Source organism: Lontra canadensis, unplaced genomic scaffold (genome assembly GCF_010015895.1).
Source record: "Lontra canadensis isolate GAN:19392208 unplaced genomic scaffold, GSC_riverotter_1.0 scaffold18, whole genome shotgun sequence".
Taxonomy (NCBI): domain Eukaryota; kingdom Metazoa; phylum Chordata; class Mammalia; order Carnivora; family Mustelidae; genus Lontra; species Lontra canadensis.
The window spans coordinates 10,656,978-10,670,601 of NW_022631012.1; positions in this window are offsets into that span (position 1 = coordinate 10,656,978).

Below are 13,624 nucleotides of genomic sequence, written 5' to 3' on the forward strand. Positions count from 1 at the left end.
ACAACTGGCCTGTGGAAAGGGCCTTTGGTTCTTCAAAAATGTTAATATCATGAAAGATTAAAAAGGAAAAAAACCTAGAAAACTGTTCTAGATTAAAGGAAATTAAGGAGACATGACAATAAAATCCAATGTATGGTTCTTGGTTAAAAAAAATAAATCACTATAAACCACGTTATTGAGATACCTGGGGAAATTTGAATATGGACTATATTTAACAATAACATATTAACGTTAAATTTGCTGGGTGTGATCATTTAACAGGGGTTATGTAGGGAAACATCTTGTTTTTAGACAATATTTTCCTAAGTATTTAGGGATAAAGTCTCAGGATGTCAGCAAGCGACTCTCAAATGGCTCAGCAAGAATAAGTGTGTATGTTTGTGTGATTACAGAGAGAAAAAGATGAAACAACAGTGACAAAACGTTAACAACTGGTGAATCTAAGTGAAGAGGATATCTGTGTGTTCATGGTACTATTCTTACACATTCTGTATGACTGAACTTTTTCAAAATAAAAAGTTGAAAGTAAAAATTGTAAGGCCACTATTACTATGTTAGGTACCGTACCACAGATAAGCCAACTGAAATTTAGAGAGAGGATGTGACTTGCTCAGACTTATTCTCCATCCTCCTTCCTTATATCCATCTTCCACCTGGGAGACAGAACCCCGTGGACTACTTGGGTTCCCTGGCAGACTGGCTTCTGGGACGGATCAGCAGATGGGAAGCACCCAAAGAAGATACAAAAGCAAGAGGAGGGAGGTCAGGGTATTTCTTCCCTGCTCTCGCCCAGATTCAAGGACCTTAGTTTTGGCAGTGATAGCAGCTCTGCACAGCCACAGCTTTTGTCAGGTACACCTTACCCCTCCTATGAGCCAATTCTTACTGTTTCTTCCCCTGGTTCTTTCAGCCCTGGGAGGGGACTAGTTTCCAGTGTTGCTAGCATCTGTGTAGGCTAGCATCTTCCATTCCTTACCCTCCTTTTACCTCTTAAAATAGTCCTTTTGCTGATTCTTTTATTTGAATAAAAATAAAAAGTTTTTACCTGTCAAGTCCCTGGTTGATCCAGTCCCAAAGCTATAAAAACTGGATTTAAATCCTGGTCTCATTTTCATCCAGTACTTACTTTTTCCCTATTATCTCATGTACAATGAAAACATGTTACATTTATACAGTCAATCCTGCGCAATTCTGTCTGCCCTATTTCAAGTTCTATTTCCATGACACTCACACATTCACCCCACATACAACATCTAACTAGAGTCTCCTTTGTACATAACAGGATATGGAGAATTTCTCCATTTCAATTTAGGTCTCAATCCTTTTTTTTCATCTCCAGCTCTGGGAAAAGGGATAGTAAATAAGGATTCAATCATGGGACAGACAGACACTAATGAGCCCAGCACAGTGGGGAAGAGCATGGCTGGAGTCAGACATGAGTTCAAATCCTGACTCTACCGCTTACTAGATGTGTGGTCTTGGGTACAGTTTTTTAACTTCTTTAATCCCGAGTTCCTCCTAAAATAGACCTAACTATGGTAGCTACCTTACAGAGTTATTGTGATGATTCAATGAGACTGTGCCAATAAAATGTTGAAAACTGCCGAGAATATAGTACATGCTTAGTAAATGTTAACTTACATATTAAATACAGAGAAAACTATGGATTTCAAACTTCAGCTGTTATTATAATGAATGGATGGTACATTAGACTTAAATCAGCGACTGACTATTCTGATACACACTTACTATCTGCTGTTATCAGTGTTCCCATCAGTATCTGAAACAAAATAGTTTATTATAAGCTACTGATTGAGTCTGAAAATTCACAACTCTAGACATAATCTAAGAATTATGTACTGTGAGCTCTCAATTATTCGGTGGTTGAATACTCAAATATCTAGAAGTACTCCATCCTTGGATATTTTCATTTCAGGATAGAAATAGGAAAGTGGATTTTGTTATTTACCTTTACTCTCCAATAAAAAAAAGTTGGGGGGTTGGTGGTAAAGGAAATGAAAATAATTAGCTAAAATTAGGACTTGGGGATTCACTGTGATTTCATTTCCTCACTATCTTCCTATATCCTATCAGTCTGAGTAAACCCTAGACTGGTTTTATAGTACTCTTAGTGGTTACTGGATTTGAAAGCTCTCTCAAGATTTGCATAATTGACAGTGATGCCTACAGTGAAGTGTGCTCAGAATTCCAGATGAGATATAGGGTAGGGTAACCGGATGGTAAGGTAACTGGATATTTTTACCTAATTGTAAAACTCCTCTGAATTTACAAAGCTCATTCTAAGCTTAATTGGACTTTTCAGTTTTTAAAGCTTATTTTTTTTCCTAAACCTCCTCCTATTATCCTTTCCCCAGCTAGTTCACCCAAAAAATCAACCTTTTGTTGAAAGACGTGCACCTGGCATTGACTGTGGTACATACTGCAAAACATCCTTTGCTTGATGGTTTCAGATGTAATGGGAGGAATGAAAAGTCTAATATTTGCATAGCGTGCAGTTTCAGGACATCCCATTACGTTGAGCCTATTATCATGCCTAATTAAGGTTATACACTCTGCTTTTGTGCTAATTAGCTCATCACAGTACAACTCCTTTCAAAATCGACTTCAAAGGAAAAAGAAAATCATCTACCCAAGTGATTGCTAAAGAAGGACCTGTCAATCATCTCACTTCGAAAGAGAGCTAAGAGAAAGGAAATGATATGCAAAGTGACTGGAAAGAAATTTTAGCTCCATTACCATTAAAGGGTGAAAATATGGGCTGGGCAAGAACTCACTTAAACAAATGTAGTAGATTAATTTTCAGTACCTAAGGAACTATCATCCACATCATAAAGTCAGGTAAAACTGAGTGCTTCTGAGCTGTGGGCCTTCCAACAGCCCCTTCCTGGGCAAATAGAATTGATTTCCTGCTGGCCTTTTGGTCTACATTGTCCCCTCACTACAGGGAGTGGAAAGCATTGTTGGGGAATCTAAATTTTATTTGCTGATCTGAATGACAAAATGAAATATCGAAGCTGCTTCAGTTGAAGGTTAATCCTCACCTGTCAGAGCTTTACTTATGTAGAGATGAAAAAAATATTTTTGAATGAATAAATGATAAAATTAACTGTGCTCAAACCAATTTGTTAGGGGGAATCTGTGTCTACTTGTCCAAGCACTTTATGTTATTAAATCTTTTTTAATATCTCATTTAATGTATAACGGTCTCTTACTGTATTTCTGGGTTTAGCCATTATCCCTCAATCTCCTTAGGTTCTCATACCTAAAAGTATAATTAAAGTTGGATTGTGTTTTATTCTTAATCCTTCACCCTTGTTGCAACATAGCCAGCCATGAATAATGTGGGTAAGAGACTTTACCAAAAGCCAAGAATAAATGTTTTCAAAATAGGAGATCCCTTTATTTTATAGGCCAGAAAACTGATGCTGAGAAGTTAATTGACTTGCCCAGGATCATACATTTTACATTTATTTACATACATTTTTACATACAATTATTCCTGTGCCTCTAGAGCTTATTTATTCATCATCAAGAAGAAATAGAAAGGGAAGGATAAATAGTCTGATATTTGACCTATGATGCACCCCAGCTCACCCCACCTGATGGTACAAAGTGTACCTCATTTCCATTTGGAACAAGTTGAGATAGCCCAGTATCCTTTCCATTTTGCAAAATCAGAAATGTCACAAGTCACTAATGTTTTCTTGTCTTAGCACAAGGAGGAGGAAAGCTTAGAGTGTGATTAAAAATTTTCTTTAATGTTGAATAACCTACCCAACCCCAAAGAGTTACAGCCTCTCCCTAAAGAGTAACAGTGGAAGTGCCAAACATTTGACGGGATCCATTCCTCCCATGATATTTGTGGCTGGTATAATCTCTTCCTCAAGCACTTGTTTCAGTTTCTTGGTTACAGAGACAATCACTCTTTTCATGTTTTGAGCTGTGTTATTTCTAGCCCACTGCTACTGCAGCATTTGAATGATTTCAGGCCATGAACTCCTCCATAACCCCAGTTCATAGGAAACTGTTATATTCACACCTTAAGCATAGAAAAGGAGCATCTTTACTCCTTTGCAGTGTGAGCAGTAGTGGCTGTGATGGTAGAGAAATGTGTGTTAGAGAAGAGGGAACAAAATGTGTTTGCACAGCTTGTTGTAGGTGTCAAATCCTAGAAGAAACATTAGTGAGTTTTGCTCTCCCATCTTATAGATGAGGAAACAAAGGTCCAGGGGAGGTGAAGTGATCTACTCAAAATTACATGGACAGCCTATTGGTGGTAGGACCAAAATGAGGTCCCAAAGTCCTTAATTCAAATTCTCTTCTCACTATGCCTTCACCATCATTTACCACCTTCCCAAGACCTCTTAAACTAACATGGCTTCTGGCTCTAATTTCCTTCAAATTTACAACTTGAAACCCAGCTCCACCAGTTTTAGGTACCTGCAAACACAAATCAGCAAATCAGATTTTGAGTAAAATTAAAACTTATGATCTCATAGCAACACCAATCACAATAGCCAAAAGATGGAAACAGGGGTGCCCAGGTGGCTCAGTCAGTTAAGCAACCACCTTCAGTTCAGGTCATGATCCCAGGGTCCTGGGATAGAGTTCTGCATTGGGTTCCCTGCTCAGTGGGAAGCCTGTTTCTCCCTCTTCCTCTGTCATTCCCCTTGTTTGTGCTCCCTCTCTCTCCTCTGTCAAATAAATAAAATCTTAAAAAAAAATGGGAAAAAACTCAAGTGTCCATCAACTGATGAATGGATAAACAGAGTGTGCTATATCCACACAATGGAATATTACACAGCCCTAAAAGGGAATGAGGTACTGATGTGTGTTTCAATATGGGTGAATCTTTATATATATATATATGTGTGTGTGTGTATATACGTACACACACATATATATACTTTAAATATACTGTGCTGCCTGAAAGAAACCAGATGTACAATGTCATATATTATATGATTCCATATATCTGATATATCCAGAATAGGCAAGTCCTTAGAGACAGGAAGCAGATTATTGATTGCCAGGTATTGTTGGGAGGGATGGGAACAGAGAGTGGCTACTTGATGGGAACAGGTGATGAAAATGTTCTTGTATTAGATAGTGGTGATGGTTGTATAACATAGTGATTACTAAATATCTCTGAGTTACATACTTTTAAATGTTTAAAATGGTAACTTTATTTTGTATGTACTTTACCACACAAGCACACACACACACACACAAATATGATCATGCTGATGGATTCAACTGGGATTGCATTCACCATCTTGGAAAGCATCCCATTGGTCTTACAATATGTATTGGCCATACTTTTTGCTCTTCTCTGAATGTAATCCAGACAAAATCTGCAGCCAAGTTGGCTTCTTTCCAAGTATAAAAGGAATGAACTGGTAAATGCATCATTAACTGGCTGAGGCAAGGGAGAAACATTTTGTTTTTCCTCATCATCTACAATTCTGACCACGCATCACACTGAATCATAACCAGCCAGAATCTGAGATATGGATCATTTGGCTTTGCCTTTCCCTGGGCACAATTTTCTAACAGGTTACTCATTTGTGGAATAACTAAATGAGATGGAGAGAGGCCATGGAGGAAATTTTGGCTCAGTGAACCATATTATTCAAGTGTGTTTTAGGAGAATATAATTTAGGAGCAGCTGGTTACATTTAGCCGCTTTCCTTAGCAGGCCCCATATCATGGATTATGCTCTAACAGGAAAATCTCTGGCCCAGAGTTTCATCCATGAGGAGGAAACTAAATAATTGCACTTACATGGGCACAACAGGACCTGCTCAAGGCAATAAGAGTAATGCACTGAAATGAAAACCCAGGGTCTTTTTGTCTGGCACGTATATAGACCCCAGCTTCTATAGTCATCTATGAGAATCATGTTACAGAAATGACATGGACTTTAAAACCCCGAGGAATGCATTCTTTATATTTTTGTTATCTCTCAACATTACTTAAGTTCACTCTGATCACATAAGTTTCTTACCCTACATGCAAACTTTGCAGTTCTGGCCATTTGTGTTATTTGGCTTAAAAATACTGACAAGCAGAAATAGACAACAAACATTTGTTTCCTGTCCTCTCAAAATATAAGTAGGTCAAGAAGCATCAGTCAACTATATCCCCTGCATTTCACCCTTTGGATAAGACAGACAAACGTGTATTAAAGAACATGTGAGGATGCTAGATAATTTTAATTCATGATACAAGAATGCTAAAGGAAGTTAATTTTTAAAAATTAAATCTTTGCTACTGGAATTTTTTATCCTGATTTATAGGACAAATTCAGTAACTAAGTTTATGGTGATAAGTATTGTTGAGCAAATGCATTTTTTTTTCTTATCATTTGGAACCACTATTTTATTTGAGAAAATAAATTACTTCCACATTCTCTGGCTCTCTAGATATCCAGGCCTTCTTTTAATTAGCATCATAAAATGTTTATGTTAGTGAATGTCCTTTGTAAATCTGAATATATTCGTTGACTTTAGTATCTCCCATAGCAAAGAAAAATTAGAGAGAAAATCCTCAAGATTTTTATTTTAAGAGAATAGAAGTAAAGAAGCAAATGAGAAGAAAGAAGAATAAGAGAAAGGAGAAGCAAATGGAGTAGAGAAAGACAAAACAGAAACTTTGAATGAAGCATAATTTGCATATACTCAAAGAAATATCAATTCACCCATCTGACAGAATTAATCAGCCATAAGAGAACACTGGTTTTGATTGTGGGTGGAACTTTCATAAAATTCCAAAAACATCTTGAAATCACAAAACCCCAAAAAAGATGCTCTGCTAGATGTTCTTATACAAACAATGTACAGATAATGTCACTCTAGTACTAAATTTAGCAAATAAAATGATTATGACTGATAAGACTCATAGAACCTTTTTAAAAAGTCTTTAACTTACATTACTGCAGCATAAATTTTTTTTAAAGGTCACCAACTTAAAAGTCAGGAAACTCTTAAATTTAACCATATTTCTATGACACTGGGTTAGATAATAATTTTTTATAGATTTATAACAGTTTGGGATGTCACCAAGATTCAGTGCCTCAGACCCTGTCGTTCCTGCACACAGACTTCAATTTGAAGGTTTAAAGATTGAAAACAAATCTATGAAATTTACAAATCATTTCCTACAAGATATTTTCAATAAATTCTGAGCCAATTGATCTCCACCACTGTGTTTTCCAGCAAACATTCAGCCAAGCCAAAACACATCAGGGTAAGATAAGATTTTCTCACACTCTCTAATTCAGACTTATTGTTTCAGATTTGGTTATAAGCAAATAAGGAGTAAAATACGTAAAAAGGTGACGTGGGATTTTAGAGTTTTGAATTATAGATGTGGCTCTAATGCTACCTAAATGGAAATCACTTTCATCATATAATCACATAATCTCACTAGAGTTTAATTTTCTCATCTGTATATTTTCCCCTTCATGATATGTAAATGGAAAAAGCAGGTTAAAAATTTATATTTAGAATATGATTCATTTTGTAAAAATAAAGTGAAAACACATGCAGAATTATATATGGCGACATGTGAACAGTGATTATTATAGAATTTTTATTTTCTTATTTCATCTACCTCTATTTTCCATCTTTTTGAGTGTATATGTATTATTTGTGATTAGAAAAGTAGATAAGCTCTTACAAGCAATAAAAATTAAAGTTTTTTATTATTTATAGAATCTATGTATCAGTTCATCAGAACTTAAGCATTTCTGTTTTTGGAAAAAGTTTAAAGACAATAAGATATGAATTTAGCTTCTTCTCTTTCATGCAGAAGTTTGAAATCTAAGATGAGTTTATATAAGAACTCTAGTTTCTGAAATATTAACCCAAGAAGCAATTTCATAGAGCAGCATATTATACCATCAGCTTCTCTTCTTTTGTCACCCCATTGGCATCCCAGTATTCTGAAGCTCTTCTTGTGTTAATTTTCCTAGAATGCTATGAAAAATATTGTACACATTAAGAAACACATTCCTCTTCCCAAAGATAAGCAACATTATATGTATGGTTAATTTGACATGCAAATAAATGGATTATGATAAATTTTAGAAGAGGAAGGTAAGTTTATTTAATGTAGTCTGGCTATCCCGGCCCTAATTCATTTAGGTCTGGAATATCGGAATCAGAACTTTAAGGTCTATCTCTTGGACTCTGATTGGTTGTAAAAAGGAGAAACTGATTCTCACAGGCAGGTAGATAAACCAGCTTCCTCAGCTGCAGACTTTGCATGCCCTTGGTACATACCCTTGTTTTCTAACTGACAAAGCATACAAGACACACCAAGTAGCTCATTCAAACAGATTACTCTCAGTTTAAGATGGACTTCAAGGTATCATGGGAAAAACCTGTCAGAATCAGGTATCAGAGATTCCTAGAAATTCCCATATTCAGTAATACAAACTAGACATGTTCTTGAGGGTACAAAGGCAGAAAATCAAAGAACTAATCCTAAGCAGTTTTTTAAATTATCTAGTCAATGTCAGAATTATATTCCTACTTCAAGCCACTTCTCTCTCTGTGCTGTGGGAGTATGGTCAAAGGCTTCCAAACACACCAGCCTCTTCCCTGGCAGAAGGAAACAACAGAAAGAAAAGATTCAGCCTTTCTTTCCCACATGGGTCCCTACATTAAAGGAGATGTCTCTAGGTGTCACGAGAAGAATCCCAAGGAAATGTAAGCCTGACTGGTTCCCCACAACTCATCATAGCCAAAAAACAAAACAAAACAAACTTTCAGCAATGAAATGTTCAATTGCTTTATCTTCATATGGATGTAAACATACACAAAACTGCAAATCCAAATGACTGCAGTCCTTTAAATACGTCATCTTGGAAGACTGTATTTTTCCAGTGATACTGTCATTATTCAGAAAACCCCTGGGATGTCTCTTTTGGAATTATTCTCATTTTTATGGAGAATAAAAAAGATGCAGTATCTTACTACTTGGTGAAAACCAAGGTATGATCATAAAATGTTCCTCAGATAATGAGGAAATTGTTGTTGGGTGGGAGGATATCAGATTTTTAATCAAGCAAGAAATAAGTGCTGCCTTTGAAGATGTTGGAGGGATCATGCTACAGGCCTTTGAATACTGAGAATATTTTCTCAAGAATATTTGAAACCATGGGGCTCCTGGGTGGCTCAGTGGGTTAAAGCCTCTGCCTTCGGCTCAGGTCATGATCCCAGGGTCCTGGGATCGAGCCCCACGTCGGGCTCTCTGCTCGGCGGGGAGCCTGCTTCCTCCTCTCTCTCTGCCTGCTTCTCTGCCTACTTATGATCTCTGTCAAATAAATAAATAAAAATCTTTAAAAAAAAAAAAAGAATATTTGAAACCAAGAATATTTCATCAAGAGGGATGAACATCTTGGATTCAAGCAAGCAGTGTGATCCTACTCCATGGCCACACAAAGCAAATGGAAGTGGAGAAGAAGGCTGACTCTCTCATTATCCGTCACTAGTTCAGAACTACAACTGAGCCTCAGGCCCCTGGGGGATTAGATGGTGAGTTCAGCCAAACCTTCCCATGGCACAACTTAAATAACAGCTCTGAGCTGAGGAAAAGCGACTGTACACAGTGAGTAGAACACAAAAAGTAGGAATCCAGGCAGATAGTAGCCCGATACTTATGTATTCAGAAGGTATGCCCACATACTGATGAGCTCCAGGCTAAGATAAAGACTGATGAGCCCCAGGCTAAGATAAAAAGATGGGGATCAGGTCAGGGCTTCTGGCCTCAGGGGAAGGGCAAGGCTCCAAAGGCTGAAAGCAGAAGCTCAGTCCTCTGAGATGTGAGCAAAGGGACTTTGAGGAATGTGAAGTCTTACCTGAGCATGCCTGGAGCCCAATGGCCATTTTCCAAAGTGAGAGTCCAATGGTCAGAACTACATTGGATCTAAGTCTTGAATAGCGACTAATGCTAAGCTTCATTCAGTGAAGGACTGAGAATTTTAAAACCCTTAAAACCTCACTTAGGACTGAGGTAAAACAGGGCCTGCAGGTGAGGCAAGACATTTGGGAACCCAGATAAAGAAACTGATTAAGATAGAGATACAAGACATAAATAGGGCTGCCTAGATGCCAAGATCATGTTCTGAAGAAGCTAGCACTCATAAATTCTGATACATTTATTTTAGAATATCACTTTACTTCTTTGGCAAACCTAACAAGAAAAATGCCATACTTCCTTTTCCTTCGGGTTCATTGTCCTTAGAAGGGTGTTGTTTATTCCAGGGATTAATGGGATTTTTCTAGTCACTATTTTTTTTAAATTAAACTATCTAAGTTTAGTTGGGTTGAAACCAGACCGTGGTTTTCAAAGAGCAGACAAATTGAGACCAGACTATATTCTAAACTCCCCCACATTCTGGTTTCATTATGCTCTCAAAACCCAGACCAATTTTATGAAAAGAGTTTATAAAAGTGGGCTTGAGTCTTAGCAAACCTGACCCAGTTAAAACCTGAGGTTGGATTAAAATCAGCTCTAATTTGGGGATGCAGTGCTAACTGTAGAAGTGAAACTAAATATGTATAAATGTGTAAGAACTGAAGAGGAGGAAAAAATTATTAAGTGATAAATTTATTAACCCAAATCTCCAAGCAATGAGTGGACAATAACTGGTAAGAAAATATTTCCAGATCTAAAAGGCCAGCAATTACTCTAAAGTCATAATTCTAAAATAACTTTTCTGATTAAGTTCAAACTTTCCAAGAACATTCACGTTTTATCTGAAACTGAACCATGAGAAATTTCAAACTAAAAGTCCTCCTAGACTGCTTGCATGAGAATTATGTTTTCATGATGGAACTACTGAGTAATCATTGCCATTTACTAGCTACACAATACTGAGACAAGAGACAAAAAAGTCACTGGGGTCAGAAAAGAGGAGAGAGAAGAGAGAATGGGGTAGGAGGATGAAGGAATGAAGGAATGAATGAAGAAAGGGAGGAAGGGAGGAAGGAAGCCAGAGTAGACAAGGGTTGTTAAGACCATGTATTTTCAGAGCAAGTCAATTCTGACCAAACCCTCGGAAGTAGAATGCTGTTAATCTTAGTCCAAGTGTTTCTCAGAAACATCATTTCCCTTGGTACAGCAACTGGCATCTGGATCAATCCCCAGGAGCTCTGTCTCCAGGCAGTCACAAAGTAATTGGGTCTATATTGATACTCAACTCCCACTGTTATTATCTCTGTAAGCCAGGTTTCTCAACTTCAGAATAATTGACGTGTGGAATCAAAATGGGATTAAACATGCAAGGGTATTATGAGGAAGAAATATCTGTGAAAGAAATAGGGCAAGCTGGGAGAACCATCAAATCATGATGCAAATCTGACCCTTAAGGGAATGAGAGTAGGAGGGAAGGTTTGGTGGAAGTGTGCTAGAGCCCAGGCAGTCTAGGAAAGGTTTGGCAAGACTGTCAAGGGTCCTTGAGCCAAGGTGGACCATCTGGAACAGGTTTGCTTTAGAATTCCTACCACTTGCAATTATTGGCTAAGAGCAACTCATGGGAAGCAAGACCTCAGCAGAAACAGGGCAATGGATGTCAGAGTGCAGCAGCTTGAGACTTTGGTCCATTACCCTCCTTACAGTGTGGGGCTGAGGCTCCATCTCATGGTCCACCCCTTGTGCCATGTGGATCCATTTCACTTAGGTTCAGGCAGCTTCTCTTCCACATTTCCTGTGGGGCCTTTCTTCCTGAGAGAAAACTCAAAAGAAGGAGGTTAATGGATGAACAATAACCCTCATCACTGTAATTGATCTCAAGACTATAACTAGTTTTCCTCCTCCCCCTCCCCCAGTCTCCATTCTAAATTCCCTCCCCACATCCTCAGCTATCATCTCAGCAGATCTTGGTGACTTGTCTCTTGACATGATCCAAACCTTCACTCCTGATGATCTGAGCCTTGATGATCATATCCTTCACAGTTCTGAGTAACAATACAAGGTTTTTCCTAGTACAATGGGTCAAGAGTACCAGGACACATCCAAGTAGATTATCTGTGTTCCACTTCTGTTCCTCCTTGTCCCATTGTGTAGAAGCAGCCCCACCTCCTTCTCTGATCATTGTCAGTTACCTCCACTAGTGAGATGAGTCTTCTTCCTGCCAGCTGGTCAGGGGACACAGGATTCTAAGACATCTTCATGGCAGCCATAATCTATAGTTCTTTGGGATACTTGCTGTGTCTTCCAGCAAGATGTGTTCCCCTTGAGTAGCAGAGACAGAAAGCACAAAATCTCCCAATGGGTCACTGAGAGTGATGGTAAATGGGCTCACTTCTTCCACCCCTTCATTCCTTGATTCATGTTCCCTTTCTACTGAGTAAACAGCACCACATAGGAGTCTCTGATTTAATAAAAACGTTGTATCTAAAAGGATGGCCCTCTCTCCTTTCAGAGTGTTTTTTCCAACCTGACACTTTCGCTGCTGCTTTCAAAGGACATTGCTTTACTCTATGAGGCTGATGGCCTCTGGGTACAGTATGTGATACAACCAGTGGATGTGAACCCATTCCAACACCTCCCTTAATGTGAAGTGGGGCCCCTGGCCAATTGATGCATGTGGATCAGGACTTCTAGGAATTCCTGGATAGCAGTGTTGTTACAGGCTTTACAGGCAGATAAAACAAGTCTATCCTAAGAATAGGTACCTGCCCCTGTGAGGATGAACCACTAGCCATTCCAGGATGGAAAGGTCTCAATGTAGTCACCCTGCCCCAAGTAGCCAGTTGGTCTTCTAAAGGAAAAGTGTCACATGAGAGGCTCAGTGTTTCTAACAATTTGGACATTCATAGATAGCATTAGTTAGAAGAAGTCCAAACTACTGGACAAATATGTCACCTCCATCTTTTCCACTCTCTTCAAGTGTCCATTATACCAGTGCTGGAGTAACCAATGATCAAGCCTGGTTAATGTCAACTGGCCAAATAATTTTATCCACTTAGTTATTCAGTGCTTCTTTCATGGTGACTATTTTCTTGTGGGCATTAACATATGACCCCAAATCTTTGTGCTTTGTGCCCACTTCCAAATGTTTGGTCTCAAGACTCTATCCCAGACTTCCTTATCTCCAATCTTCCAATCCTTTACTTCCAAGTCCTTTATCAGATGCCCAGGTCATTGGCCACTTCCGAGGATCTATAGTCTCATTTTAGACCATTTCACTTTCCACATAAGTTAGTGACTGGGAGCCTGGCTCACAGACATGCCCACTGGGAAGATTCTTCCTCCTCACTGTCTTTCAAGGCCATCCCTAAATGAAGCTATAATGCAGCCACCATCAACATTCAGCTTGCACCCAAGTACCAGACAGAGTCACCCATAAATGAAACTTTGGCTTTTTCTTCCTTGTTCAGCTGGTCATATTGGAACACCCATTTGGCAATAGGTACAGCTGGAAAATGGTCACATACCATGAGACTCAGTTTACAGTCTACCCTGGGAATGACTCCCCATCTGGTACAGCAACTGTGCTTGGGGCTGTTATTGCTATGGTAGTCTATAGAGCTATTGGAGTCCATCCAGTTTTGAAGGTGCTAGACAGTTGAATTAAATGGAGTCATGGTAG